Source organism: Thunnus thynnus, chromosome 17 (assembly GCF_963924715.1).
Source record: "Thunnus thynnus chromosome 17, fThuThy2.1, whole genome shotgun sequence".
Lineage (NCBI taxonomy): Eukaryota > Metazoa > Chordata > Actinopteri > Scombriformes > Scombridae > Thunnus > Thunnus thynnus.
Genome location: NC_089533.1, coordinates 24211645 through 24224501, shown reverse-complemented (window position 1 = coordinate 24224501; position 12857 = coordinate 24211645). Strand labels below are relative to the sequence as shown.

Sequence of the window (12857 nt, the reverse complement as noted above, 5' to 3'; positions counted from 1 at the left end):
CATTTCAACTTTATTTACACATTACACACAGACAGATCTGGGATTTTATATGTCAGTATTTAGAAAAAAAAAAAGCATCTCCATTTCTGAAGAATATCAAGTTATTCTAACTTGGATACACTGCTGTGATTCTGAAAAACAAACAAGGAAAACTTCACACGCCACAAAAACCAAGTAGCCTGTGCGTAAAGATGTTCCCGCGGGTTTTACGCACGGACAATGTGCAGGTTTGTGTAGGTGATTAAGAGTTCAAAGTCCAGCACAACATACATCAGTGAGTACATAACACAATGTGAGAGGCACATATTGCAGGAAGATCGAGCCATTGCTCAGTAGAGTGTAATACACTGTTGTGTCCTCAAACATCAAAGTTCACTCACCGACCCTGCTGACAGGTCATGTGGAATATTGAAGCGTGCTGTGGCCTCTCACTTTATCTAACGTTCATGAAACAATCTGGCAGTCTTCATCTGTCCTCCTCCCCTCCCAAACCTCATTCTGATCAAATGTTGGTCTTAATTAAAGCTTACAGTGATTTCAAAATAAGCTCATTTCTGCATGAAAAACACATTTCTCATTGTATCTGATTATAGCTTTATCATTTCAAATTCTTATGAATGATCACTTCATGAAGGTTTTTACGGAGACAAAATAGCAGAAAGTCATGAAGAAAGGACCAGATAATGTCCGACTGATACATCATAACCTGTGAGAATGATGAATGAATGTCCTCACATACTTCAGCTACCGTTAGAACAGTGACAAAGGTGGAGGCTTCACTTGTTACTGTCATACACAGACACAGTCTGACTATCAACAATTGAGTGAGTGACATGTTGCCTCTTGACCAATCCAAACTTTTTATTTTCCTCTTGGCCAACAGTCAGGTTCATGGACACTGTATGGCACAGTGACGCGCTAGCCACTAACATCTTATTGGCTAGCTTGTACACATGACCGTGAACTGTGTGCACCTCCCAAATACTTGCTCATGTCTCATCATGTGTTGCCAGCAGCAGTCTGAATCACTGCTAGCAGCTGATGTCATCTGCCGAGGAAGACTGAACTGTTGGAGCTGCTTTTACACTTCAACCTTATGTGAACATATCACATCTTTCACAATAGTTGTACTTTTAACGTGCAAACAAATAAATCAATAAAATAAGAATAAACCAATGACCTCACACACAGTTTGTCTGAAAGGAACATTTCTTTTAATCTTGAAAACGTTTAAAAATGACAATTCAACTTCACAAATGTTCAATCATTCTTGTATAAAATTCTAACAATGATTTAGTGATAAATGATGAAGATAGCATATTGATTGTAATCCCGGTTATTTTTGACCCACTTACGGAAGAGTGTAGCTTCACATTTTCGGAGGTAAACAGCCGAGATTTTGGCCATTTAATCATCCATAAACTTACTGATCGTTAGTCCTTCATCTGATTGCCGGATCCGGTTGTTTCCGTGTAAGATGTGACGATCGTTAGAATAGTCGGAATTGGTAGACTAAGGCCGACGTTCATCTCGAAGTCAATTCCGCCGTTTTTCTAGCTTAAAAGGATCGGTAAATTGACTGATTCTTCATTGTAGCGCCGGATCCAAAAAATCGATTTCAACACAGCAAACTATGGACCGAGTCAGCGGAGTGATATTTGGTTCATTGCAGCAGATATTTTTCTTTCTCCGGGATTTGGTGTCTCAGCTTGATGTACAGCTGGATAACGACGAGTCTCATTGGCTGGTTGTCATCATTTCCCGCAGAGGAGTCAGACTTGCTGTGATATCTATCAGTGGACTGCTGAATGTGATACTCAACAGTTGTGGTGAAGAGTAGCAGAGTTTGAGCACAGCGACATGTGCGGCGCGGTTGATCCGTGGGACTGTGGGAGCTTCGCTCTGACTTCAACGAACAGCTTCATAAGATGACGACACACCCACAGTACTGGAGGGGAGGAACCAGAGTGAACTGCACTTCAACCACTACAGGAGCCTCAACTACAACAACAACATGCACACACTCCTCACACAGTGGACATAACCTGTTCCAGCTTCTCCTCTCTGCTAGGTGTTACAGAACACTGTGAACCAAAACCACCAGATCACCTCTCCTCGTCAACGTAGTCCGCGACTTTTCCCGTGTTTTGTGGGAGTCGGAGCCAGCTCATCGCTCGAGAATCTTTTTGGAGAGACACATAAAGTTTATTGGACTAATAAACTTGAAGATCACGCAAAGTCATATTTTCTTTTTTTACATATTGGGGATTGTGTTTGGGATTCTGATACAATCACGTATCTAACAGTTTTTGGATTCATCTATGTGTGATTTGCATAAAAATTAATAATGTGTAGACAAACAATGTTAAGTGTGTGTGTGTTGTAGATTGTATGACAGTAAGTCGTCATATATTATCGTCAATTATATTCTGTTTACTGCTGTAGTTTATTTTATTTCGTTTTATTTTGAGACTTTTATTTGCCAAAGTTATTTTTTCTGTTTGTTCTCTTTCATGTTCTTCAAGTGGCGCCTTGGATGTAGAATAAGAGCTCCTATAATACATCCATGAGCGGCGTCCTATCCAGCTCTTATTATACATCCATGCTCCCGATGCTCTCGGAACAGAGGGACTAGTACTATACAGTCAATGTGACTATATAGTAGAGTTACACAAACCTGACCTGACATTGACATTCTGGCATTCATGCCAATAAAGCTTGTTGAACTGAACTGAAATGAAATTGAGAAAGGAAGAGCAAGAGAAAGAGGAGGAGGAATGAGAGAAATAGAGAGAGAGGGGAGGAGGAGGAGAAAGAGGTGGAGCAGAGAAATAGAGAGAGGGAGGAGGAGGAGCAGGGGTGAGGGCGGTAAATGTGCAGTACCAAGACAAGGAAGAAAGTACCGAGGCATGGCCGTGCTCGTTCATCTCGAACAAGCTCGTTCAATGCCTGGCTCATCCTAGGCTTAGCCTCGACTCGAACATGCTTCCAATGAACCAGGCCGGAGTGTAGGATTCAGAGAGAGAGAGAGAGAGAGAGGAGGAGGAGGAGGAGGAGGAGGAGGAGGAGGAGGGGTGAGGGCGGTGACTGTTCATTTTTTGTAGTACCGAGACAAGGAAGAAAGTACCGAGGCATGGCCGTGCTCGTTCATCTCGAACAAGCTCGTTCAATGCCTGGCTCATCCTAGGCTTAGCCTCGACTCGAACAGGCCTCCAATGAACCAGGCCGGAGTGTAGGATTCAGAGAGAGAGAGAGAGAGAGAGAGAGAGGAGGAGGAGTGAGAGAGAGTGAGAGAGGGAGAGGTGGCGAGAGAAGAGAGGAGGAGGAGGAAAGAGATCATATGTGTTATTCATGCACGTCGTCAGTGGTGCTGTAGTACTGCTGCTCAATCACCTGTAGGCCTACAGTGCTACGACATACAAAGCGCAAAATAAAGGAAAAGGCGCACAGAAAATCTTTTTCGCCAATAAATGTGACGAATCTCCAACCAGAAAAAACTTACTGTGATTTTTACAGTAATTAACTGGCAGCAATTGACAAGTAACTTACTGTAAATCATTTCACAGTAAGTTACTTGTCAATTGCTGCCAGTTATTTACTGTAACTAAAAACACAGTACACTTACTGTAATTTATTTTACAGTAAGTTTATAAACACAGTAAACTTACTGTAAAATAAATTACAGTAAGCGTAGTGTGTTTTTATTTACAGTAGCAATTGTAAAATAAAATACAGTAATTTTATGCTACTGTGTAATGGATTACATTAGCACCAGACATTTTGCAGTAAATTAGATTACAGTTATTCATATAATGCTGTAAACTTTCAAACAATATTTAAATTTCAATAAATGAGTACAGAACCAACTCTTTAAATGACAATTATTTATTATCTGTTGAACAGCAACTACTGCATTTTACTTATTTTCACTGTGCACAGGGATTGTGCACCATGTTTACAGAAATCTAATGGCCTTCTTCCATATGGCAGAAATACCCACACTGCAATAATATCTGTGATGCACAGTGCAAATGGTTTTCCCTAAGACAGGACAGCAGAACAGAGGAAGTTGTTTACCCTTAATGACATAAACCGTAGTAAAAGAGCTTGTTGCCTGCAGTTCTACATCTACCACCTCACTTCAGCTGTTTCCTCTTTCACCAATGCTCCTTTGCAATATATAAAACTGATCTGCTGACCAAACAGCACAAAACATTTTGCATAGACCAATGTCTTCTGACCAATACTGCAGTCTGTTTTACATTTCCTGTACATGCCTCATAATAAAAGCCACACAGTGGTACACCAGTGAGAAGCTTTTAATGTGAAGTAGCAAACGCAGGAAATATTTGGATTGCATGGGCATCAACTTAACACAGTAAATAAATATATAGAAAATAAGAATGAAGTAAATAAATGTTTACTTTTCAGTGTTTGCCATAAAAGAAGCAGGGGCCATATGCAACTTTCTGTCCTCTAAATATCATTCTATAACAAAGTTTTCAAATGTGTATATTACAAACATTAGCAAATATTACAATGACAACGTTAAAAATGCAATTTGTAAAAAGCTTGCTTAAATCTGTAACCACAGTTAAACAAACCCTCATGAAAAAATAATACAGATGCCATTTAATAAGCCCACTACAAGTTAAAAAAAAAAACAAAATCAAATCACTGAACTTGATATATAGACAATGACACTAGACACTGTTATTTCCTTGAAACAAAACACTGTTAGGTAATCTAAACATGTACTTTCAACTGTGGGAGATTTCACCAGGTACTCAGGTGTCCATTGAGTCTTTAAAATGGTGTTTGTGGATGCGTACTTGTCTGCAAAGAGTCCAACAGCCCACCTCAGTCCACTTTGCATCACAAGTCCACTGGCCCAAAAGGCTTTGGATGCAGGTCAGGAGCCGCCGGGTGATTTCACTTTGATCCTCCACTGCTGCTTCATGTTCTTCAGCAAATTGAATGACAGCTACTGTAGATGACAAAAAACAAAAATGTTTTACCATTACTGTCAGTGTAATAACCAAGCTAGGATCAAAACACATGTTTTTAAGACTCTCAAAGAAAGCTTTTGTAGAATAGGCTACACCTAACAAGATTTTAGGTGTATATTTACACAAACACACTCAAACAAAAAAATAGGGTGATGTTTTCACAGTGAACTAGTATAACAGTGCTGAGTTAGCCAGGGGGTGGCACAGGCTAAACACACGTTACAGTGCTCTCACGAGTCCTATGAGGGTAGAATTTATAAAGCTAACATTTGTAACGTTAAGGCGTGTTGACGAGTTAGATTTGTAACAAGAAGCTGTTTCAGTTTAACACAATACAGTCAGGTTGACTATGGATTTCTGTTAGCTAGCAGACCACTAGCTAACATAATAATGTGAGCACAGCACACTTCTGAGAAGCCAGAAATCGATGTGAATAATTTAACTACAAAAACTAGCTACTGTGTTTTTAGGCCTAATACACAGTACTATCCTGTAAAAATATTCACAGTAATTAAATGTGCAGAAACACAGTAAATTACTGCTGCTCTCACACTGCGGTGTCCACACAGACAGTGTTGCTGCGGCGCTGCTACTGCCAGCCCTACCTTTCTACATACAGTTTGACTGTGATAATGACCATCAATAATACAATGTTTCATGTCATTTCGACATAAACTTAACTTATATTTAGTTTAGACAGAAAAGGTTCAAGACGCCTGTATTCAACTGTGAAAAAATAAATTGTGAGGTGAAAGCGGCTTTCCCTCTGACGGGCATGGTTGTGTCTGTTCGTGGTTACCTCTGTGTCAGTCATAGACACGTACACACTTGATACAGGACGGGGTTTGTATGTATGTATGTATGTGGTATGTAGCAGGAAATGGCTCTCAGTAGGAAGAAACCAAAGTAGCACAACTTGCACATACCCCGCCTACTTGCAGTCCTACACGCAGGCGTACACACGCAGTAGGCGGGGCATGTGACCGCCTACTCATGCCCAGGTGAAGCCTCACCTACTGCAATATAAAAGAGACTGGAGTCATCTAAACACCAGCAGCAGGTGGACTGATGTGATTTGGGATTCATTAGCCTACGGCCGTCTGACTTTTGATCATTGTCACAACCGATGTCCCTTTGGGAACTTCTTCGAAACTAAGTCACTGTTCAGACGTCAAACTATGGCTGGAAACACTGCAAGCATCACCACTGCACTACAGCAGATATTGCTGTCTGTCTCAAACATCTTCTCTCGGTTTGATGTACAGATGCGCTACGAGGAGCCTCAAGGACTGGTTGTCATCATTTCCCGCGACCGAGACAGACTTGCTGTGATATCCATCAGTGGACTGCTGAATGTGATGTTCAACAGAGGTGGCGCACAGAGTAGCAGAGTGTGAGCACAGCGACATGTGCGGCTCGGTTGATCCGTGGAACTGTGGGAACTTTGCTGTGACTTCAACAAACAGCTTCACAGTGAAATTCTGCGGAGAGCGAATCTGTCAAATGATGACACACCTACAGTACTGGACGAGAGAAACCAGATTGATTTGCACTTTAACCACTGCAGCAGCCTCAACTACAACAAGAAAATGTACAGACTGCGCGCTGCTGCTGTATTTATGTACACCACTGCTGATGATGCTGAGAAGCTGACAAATACACAACCATCGATTTGATGAAACACTTTTTTTCTTCTGTCACGCTTTCAATCTGTCAATAAAACATGAAATCATTTTCAGAAATATTGCTGTTTGCTCATTCGTGTTTTTTCCACTGACAACTTTCAGCACAATGGCAAATAGGAACGAATACATCAAGTAGTCTATTTACAACATGACATGCTCAGGCTTTTTTTTTTTCTTTACTTCATTTCAACTTTATGATCCGTGCGGACTTCGACCACTGCAGCCACAATACTGGAGGGGAGACACCAGAGTGACATGTGTAGCCGGCTGAGTTACCCCTATGATGTTCTGCGTTGTGTTCTTGGCGTTTTCAGTTAAGAAGCATGAGGCAGCTCTGGGTCTCAGATCTTTAGTAGCAATCTCTGGTAAAATATATACAAAGTAAGAAAACATCAGCTGGTGGTGTGTGTGTGTGTGTGTGTGTGTGTGTGTGTGTGTGTGTGCTTGGCTCCCCTGACAGAAAGAAGAAGACGTGTACAATTATATTCTGTTTACTGCTGTAGTTTATTTTATTTCGTTTTATTTTGAGACTTTTATTTGCCAAAGTTATTTTTTCCGTTTGTTCTGTTTCATGTTCTCCATGTAGAATAAGAGCTCCTATAATACATCCATGAGCGGCGTCCTATCCAGCTCTTATTATACATCCATGCTCCCGATGCTCCCGGAACAGAGGGACTAGTACTATACAGTCAATGTGACTATATAGTAGAGTTACACAAACCTGACATTGACATTCTGGCATTCATGTCAATAAAGCTTGTTGAACTGAACTGAAATGAAATTGAGAAAGGAAAAGCAAGAGAAAGAGGAGGAGGAGGAATGAGAGAAATAGAGAGAGAGGGGAGGAGGAGGAGAAAGAGGTGGAGCAGAGAAATAGAGAGAGGGAGGAGGAGGAGCAGGGGTGAGGGCGGTAAATGTGCACTTTTTGCAGTACCAAGACAAGGAAGAAAGTACCGAGGCATGGCCGTGCTCTTTCATCTCGAACAAGCTCGTTCAATGCCTGGCTCATCCTAGGCTTAGCCTCGACTCGAACATGCTTCCACTGAACCAGGCCGGAGTGTAGGATTCAAAGAGAGAGAGAGAGAGAGAGAGAGAGAGAGAGAGGAGGAGGAGGAGGAGTGAGAGAGATAGAGAGATTTTTAGAGTTTACAAGGACTTTATTTTTTCTGTATCAGAATCCAGTAAACATTTTGACATTTTTGGCAAACACTCCCCAAACACAAGAAAAACCAGGAGAAGATCGAGGAGGAACGCTGGCGAGCAACCCCACAGGCAGCTCTGAGAGTGCACATTCATCGCCAAGATTCACCACCGAACATTCAAAGCCCGGCTTACTGCATGAACGCAGCCGCTCGATATCATGTCGACCGTGCACTTAAAATGGTATGTGCTGCCGCACGTATCCCTCCTCCCACTGCGATTCCCTCCAAGGCGAATGAGCTGGACTACAGTCAGAGCAAAGTTCGCACAAACTGGCAATAGAGCGGTCGCTGCTTTCAACGGCGTTTCCTGAATCGCACGGCTCGTTGTTCTCGTGCTTCGTCACGGAGTGACCCCATGTCTAGACAGAAAGGCTGTTTTTTACTCGCACTTCAGACGTCTCAGCGGCATCTCACGAACGTACTTGACGTTCAGTATTTGTATTGGGCTCTGTGTGCTTCCAAGACGCGGGTGACCTACGCTCAACAGGGCACCTAAACACACCGACGACGCACTCGCTGCTGCTGTTGCTCTTTTGCTCAAGCTATGATGTGTAGAAACGGAGATCCATGGGCGTGATCCTCGTTGTGATCCTGCCCATCCGTCCGACCGCCGGTCGGAGGATCGGACCGGCCGCCGGTCGGACGGATGGGCGGACGGACGGATCGCACCTAGCTCCTCCTACACCCACTGTCATTTATTTATTGGGCTGGATCACTTCAAACTATACAGTCACAGCAAAATCCACACAAACTGACACTTGTTGGATCGTTTGCCACTGACGCTCGAACTTATATTGTTCGGCGAAACTTCTCAGACTCCTTTACAAGTATGGATGGCGTAAAAGGAATTATTATTTCTGCGCTCCAGCAGACATTAAGGTCTCTTCGTGAACATGTTTCTCGGTTTGAAATCAGGCTGAGTGTTGAACAGCCACACGGTCTCGTTGTTACACTGCTTCGTGACGGAGTGAGACTCGTTGTGATCACCGGTCTGCTGAAGCTGGAGGGGAACCCTCCCGATGGAGCTGTGTAGCACGGCACATATGCAACACCGGCTCACATGAGGCGATACCAGCTGCGCTCCGACTTCCGTGAACATCTCTAAAGTTTATCTCCGGAGTCGACCGCGGACACCGAGATGATCACACCTATTTGTGACGGGAAAAACGCCGAGTGAATGTCGATTTACGAAGCCACGAGACAACCTCATGCGACTAATATCGCCTCACGATTGAGACCGTGACACACATGAGCTGTTAATAAACTTTGTTCGATTGTAACACTTCTAGTCTTTCTTTCATATGTGTTATTCATGCACGTCGTCAGTGGTGCTGTAGTACTGCTGCACAGTCACCTGTAGGCCTACAGTGCCACGACATACAAAGCGCAAAATAAAGGAAAAGGCGCACAGAAAATCTTTTTCGCCAATAAATGTGACGAATCTTTAGAGACACGAAAAAACAATTAAATATGAACTTAAGCTGTTATGTGAACTATGAAAGACTATCTGGTGACGGTGAAACATAGCAGAGAGAGCGGCTACTACAGCCCATTCTCCTGAAGAGGTGTGGGATGAGTGTCGTGCAGCTGCAGGCTCAAGCCGGCTGTGTCCCGACCATAGACTGTCAGGCACATTTCAGAAGTACCAGCATTTACCATTTCAAGTATACTGTCGTCGATTCGTTGGCAGGCTTTCATTGGTGTATCCGTCTATGTTTGGAATCTCAGTCTGAAGTCACAGCAGTGTGTTATACACAGTACACAGCCTGCGCACTTCAACACGTCGCCTGCGCGGATGCTTGTCTTCTCTCGTCGTCAACGTTGTCCGCTACTGTTCTCGTGTTTTGTTGTGTTTGTGGGAGTCACTCGTCGGCCGAGGATGTTTGTGGAGACACAGCCGGCATTTCAACGTTTATTCACAAGTGAATCCATTATGTTGATTTAACGTAGGCTACAGATCTTGTTGAAATTCCAACCTTGATTTATGAAGATTTTAATCTTTTTACAACCATTTAGCATTAAACGGTGTTTCAACGTTATTTCAACGTCGAATCAACAACTGACATTATTTCAACCACATTTCAACATTGAAGGTCGGTCATGTGCCGGCCCATCTAAACTCAGTTGGACTAATACACTTGAAGATCTCACACAGTCATGTTTTCTTTCCCACATATTGAGGATTGTGTTTGGGATTGTGATAGAGTCACGTGTCTAATACTTTTTAGATTCCTATAAAAAGTCTTTCTCTGAAAGATTCCTCCTGAAGTGATTTGCCGAGTTAGGCTATCAAAAGTGATAATATGTAGGCTAATAACTCATGTATAGTTAGTGTTTCTCTGTGTGTGTGTGTCCTCGTGTGGTTGTTGACATTAATAAGTCATCACATATCAATGCCAAATATATTCTGTTTATTGCTGTATTTTATTTAACTTTTATTTGCCCAGATTTTTTTTTTTTTTTTGATATTTCCTGTTCTCCATAGATTTACTGTTGTCTTGTGTTGAATTTCTGAGTTTTCATTTATTGGAAAATTTAATAAATAACTTGAATTACCAAAATGAACCCTTTATTAATGATTTATTAACATTTATAACTGCATAATACTGACTGAAAGTCAGAGACTTGTAGTCCTTTATAAATGGCTTTATAAACACCTGTAACTGCAGAACTGATGGTTTATCATAAAGTTGTAAAGCCATTATCCTTTTTATTAAAGATTGTTAACACGTGACCATTTATCATTGACTCACATTTATAAGTCCAGACATGAAAATCTTATGATTATTTTATAATGACTTACACAGATCAGATCATTCAGCTACAGTAGGTCTATCACCAAACTCTATGCAGGAGTCATGAAATGATGATACACATGATTGATTAGAGAGAATAAGATGAAATGATATTTTCTTGGTAACTTACATCAGACCAAGAATTCTCACTTTGAAATTTCTCAATTTCTAATAAGTCATCATGTCTGCAGTTCTGAATTTGAATTAAAGGGCAATAGCTAAAAATTCAAAGCAGGAGGAGTATTTTCCACAACCTGGCAACCCAAAAGTTGTTCTCATGAAAGGCATATAACTAAAATGATTTATTAATCATTAATAAAGATTTTAGTCTCATCTCATAAACCCTTTATAAAGGACAACTCATTAGACAGTGGTACTGTCCACCATGGATGCATACTGGAACTGATACCAGCTTTATTAGGGCTGAATGTTTTCTTAACTAACAAGTTGTGTTGTGGAATAAATGTTTTCACTTGGTTAACTGTAAAATGCAAGTGCAACTGGAAATAAATTGAACAGCCCATAAAATACTGGTGAACTGGTTCACGCTGAAATGAACAAGCCAATTCAGCCAACAGGTTACATGATGATATACAACATTATCACTACTACACTACTACAGCAAGGTCATCTGCACAGCAGAAATAATGGTGTGTCAAAAGTAGTCAAAGTCATGTCATACAGTCACACAGGGGACCATTGTTATACTTTAGATTCTTTCTTCCTGAAGTGATTTGCCGACATATGCTATCAAAAGTGATAATATGTAGGCTAATGGCTAATGTATAGTTAGCGAATGGGCAACGCAGGCAAATAGGAAAGGTTACATCAAGTAGTCTATTTACAACATGACATGTTTATTTTATTGACCTCATTTCAACTTTATTTACACATTATTACAGACAGATCTGGGATTTTATATGTCAGTATTTAGAAAAAAGCATCTCCATTTCTGAAGAATATCAAGTTATTCTAACTTGGATACACTGCTGTGATTCTGAAAAACAAACAAGGAAAACTTCACACGCCACAAAAACCAAGTAGCCTGTGCGTAAAGATGTTCCCGCGGGTTTTTCGTAGGTGATTAAGAGTTAAAGTCCAGCACAGTACATAACACAATGTGAGAGGCACATATTGCAGGAAGATCGAGCCGTTGCTCAGTAGAGTGTAATACACTGTTGTGTCCTCAAACAAGTTTCAGCGCCAGAAAAGCTTCAACATCAAAGTTCACTCACCGACCCTGCTGACAGGTCATGTGGAATATTGAAGCGTGCTGTGGCCTCTCACTTTATCTAACGTTCATGAAACAATCTGGCAGTCTTCATCTGTCCTCCTCCCCTCCCAAACCTCATTCTGATCAAATGTTACAGTGAAGCTTACAGTTTGTCTGAAAGGAACATTTCTTTTAATCTTGAAAACATGTTTAAAAATGACAATTAAACTTCACAAATGTTCAATCATTCTTGTGTACAACACTGCTGATGACTGTGAGAAGTTCAGACATACAACCAACTTATGATGAAACATTTGTTACTTCTGTCAGTCCGCAAATTCTCTCAATAAAAACACTGAATCATTTTCAGAAATATTGCTGTTTTGTCATTTGTCACTAATTTGGCAACGAACTCAGCACTCTGATGGTCGCCAAATTTCTCCAAATCGACTTTAATTTAAAAAACTGTGGTTAGTGATCTCAAATATTGACAGAATTTACACAAAATAGAAGTGATATGACATAGAACAAGATGCAACCATTAGATCACGTTAGCATCACATCTAGTGCATAAAAAAATAAAGTTTATCGTGGAATTTCAGTTTACGCAGCCTACCTCTCTGTCAATTGGATAGAGCTTTAACCTGCGTGCGTGCGTGCGTACGTGCGTGCGTACGTAAGTAAAAATACACTCCGGCTGCTACAATCTCCTGTTGATTCCTACACGGGGAAATGCGTGTCAACATATCGGCAGCGGCTATTTTAGGCACGACCGACAGAGGGTTTCTACCAGGCCATTATGATCCAAGGTCCAACCAGAAATGACTGTAGTGAAAAGGCAACATCGCCCCTGGGACACACAGCCTACCTCTACCTGAGCAGCGTGTGTGTGTCGCTGAACTGCTGCTCTCACACTGCGGTGTCCACACAGACAGTGTTGCTGCGGCGCTGCT

General features: G+C 41.5%; 1 long non-coding RNA gene across 1 annotated transcript in view; it reads left to right on the top strand.

Moving 5' to 3' along the window:
* Positions 1–12558, top strand: part of LOC137168017 (uncharacterized) — a 64762-nt gene extending 52204 nt beyond the window's left edge. Inside the window, exon 3 of the long non-coding RNA XR_010924220.1 lies at positions 6275–12558. This is a non-coding gene — a long non-coding RNA (uncharacterized lncRNA). The remainder of the gene's footprint in view (positions 1–6274) is intronic.
* The last annotated feature ends 299 nt before the right edge of the window (positions 12559–12857 follow it).